This window comes from Trachemys scripta, chromosome 16, assembly GCF_013100865.1.
Source record: "Trachemys scripta elegans isolate TJP31775 chromosome 16, CAS_Tse_1.0, whole genome shotgun sequence".
In the NCBI taxonomy this organism is placed as follows: Eukaryota; Metazoa; Chordata; order Testudines; family Emydidae; genus Trachemys; species Trachemys scripta.
The window spans coordinates 8,749,062-8,751,667 of record NC_048313.1 but is presented as its reverse complement, the minus strand read 5'-3'; the positions used below and the strand labels follow the sequence as shown (position 1 = coordinate 8,751,667).

General features: G+C 51.1%; 1 long non-coding RNA gene across 1 annotated transcript in view; it reads right to left on the bottom strand.

Moving 5' to 3' along the window:
• LOC117888809 overlaps nt 1-2,181 on the bottom strand; it is an 11,155-nt gene extending 8,974 nt beyond the window's left edge. Inside the window, exon 1 of the long non-coding RNA XR_004648374.1 lies at nt 1,933-2,181. This is a non-coding gene — a long non-coding RNA (uncharacterized LOC117888809). The remainder of the gene's footprint in view (nt 1-1,932) is intronic.
• Nucleotides 2,182-2,606: the final 425 nt, after the last annotated feature.

Here is a 2,606-nt window from a genome sequence, read left to right as displayed (position 1 = left end):
CCCCCCCCAGCACCTGCCTTCCAGATTTGAACACCTCAAAATTCAGGAGTGCTCAAGCTCAATTTGGGCAGCTGTTACTTCATTTCTCCCAAATCAAATATACTGATCCACTGTAACTTGCTGTAGAAAAAGTAGGATAAACTTGAGCAAGAAATGCTTCCCAGTGGTTATTAGGACTGGAATTGCTATTTTCAACAGACATTGCCTTTTTTGTTTGTTTAAAAGGAAGACAGTGATATCGCATTGGCAAATTCCCCATAGAAAGAAAGAGTGGAACAAAAGAATAATAAAGGCACCTCAACTTTTCCTCATTTATGTGGGACAGTCTTATAATATGCATCCAGATATCCTCCAATCACACAAGCTGAAAATTGTTCCACTTTACTGCAGTTCTGTAACCCTATGGGAACCAATCCTGTCTGTGTTCTGTGCACATCTAAAATTCCTGCTGAATGACGTGCCATGGGAGCGAGTTACCAGTGACCCAGGGCTGCGGCGGAAGGAGGGTGCAGGGGGGTGGGGGAAGAGAGCCCAAGGCTGAGGCGGCAAGAGGTGGGGGGGGAGCCCAGGGCTGGGGCAGCAGGGGGGTGCGGCGAGGAGCCCAGGGCTGGGACGGGGGGCAGCCAAAATTTTTTTTGCTTGAGGCGGCAAAAAACCTAGAGCCGGCCTTGTCAGAGAAAGATGGGGTCAGACGAGGAATTCTTTATCTAAGTTATGGTGGCAGTGCCTGTGCCCTGAGGTCTCGGCACATACACAGAACAACCGCAATCACGGCCCCGTCACGCCGGGCGCTGCACAGACACAGAGTAACGGAGATTGGGGCTCCGTCACGCTCAAGATCAGAACCTTCCTGGCCTGGGCGCTGGATACACACACAATGAAAAGAAAGTATTTGACCCAAAGGGCTTAAAATGTAAGTGAGCAATGAGGGAGAACAGGTGGAGGGGGGACACAAGGTACCAGTGGGACGCAGTCCCCGCCCGGGCAGCTGACAGTCTAAATAGACAAGCGTTATTAACCCCATTCAACAGATTTTGGTGGGGGAGAACGGTGGGGTCCAGGGAGAGGAAGTGACTTGCTGAACTAGCCAGTGTCTAGAGCGCTAGCCCAGTGCCTGGACAGCCAGGCCTCCTAATCGCTTCAGCTGGAGTCAGTCACAGCCCCGGAGGATCAGCACCCAGCGCACTTTTATTTTGGGGCTGAAATATGGGCCTAGCCCCAAAGACTGAAGTGTTTTGCCCCCAGCTGCTTCACGCCACCGCAGCCCTCCCCACAGCTCTTCCTCTCCGGCGGGCGAGAAACAATGAAATACAACCTAATGCTCCGCAACGCCAGACAGCCGGGGAAATTTCTGCCGTTCACCGGCCGGATAATCCAATCTGCCCTCTCTTCCCCGCAGTGGATTCGCAGCAGGTGTCTGACAAGGAAGCGGTGCCTGCTCTAAAATGATCTGTCTCTGAACCACTGTTCCAAATGCAATGCTCAGGAATTATTTCTGCTTTGCAAACCCAGATGCATTTGGCTGGGAACCTGTATTAACTCCATTAAAAATCGACCTTACCTGCATACCACCTACGGCACTTCAACCCTGGCCCCTCTACGCAGGGGTGAATTTCACCAAAAGCGAGCAGAGCTAGACACCGCAGAGGCAGAGCATTCTTGTCTGTCACTCAGATCCCAGTAGTGTCCATCTCGTGTGCTAAACACTTTCAAATCACAGGAGACACAGACCCTGCCCCAGGGAGTTTGTCGTCAGAAACAGATCAGCTGAGTGAGCAAGTTTCATTGTCATGCTGCTATTTTCCTGAGTACAGTACAGTAACAAATTTTGGTATGCATGTCTAAGCGTCCTTGAATAGCTGAAAATGTATTTTCTTCTGAGGTTAATTAATAGCACAGGGTAACATTTACACTAGCACAGAAGTTCCCTACCTTTTTAACGAGACTGAAAAATGTCTGCCAGGCTTTATCCCAGGCCATGGTGCTGGACTCTTCCATCCACAGCAGGGCTGGAAAGTCAGGCTGCCTGATTTAATGGCTCCCTGGGCGAAAAGCAGGTCTACCCAAGAGCTTTCTTTTGCAGAGGATAAATAATGAAGGACTTTAAGAGTTCTGGGAAATGAAACTGACAGCAAAGGAAACGTTCCCGGTGGCCTAATTTAGAGTCCTCAGTGGAAACCTTTTTCAGCATGGGCTACCTACAGGGCACTGACCCTGTGCTGCTCTGCAGGTCTCTGCAAACAGAGCCGACGGCATTTGCTTTGGTGGAACAAGACGAGCGAGAAGCATGCTTGGCATGAGGTTTGCCCTTGGCCTCCAGAACTGAAATTCGCTGGCAGCATCGGCTACCCGGAGACTTAGGGAAATGTTATGCTTTCTTGCCTTTCAGACAGTTGCAATTGCAACCCTTCTGCCAGGGGTGTTGGCAGCAGGCTCTCTAGGGCTTTTTCTAAACCTTAAATAACCATGTCTCGAGCCCCCACCCGATAACCCGGGGAAAGCCCCCCCCCACACACACATACACTCTGTGCAGCCTGGGTAGGCGGTTTATTCCCCCCTTGCAGGTACAGGGACCGGGGGGGGGGGGGGGTTAACCAGAGAACTTT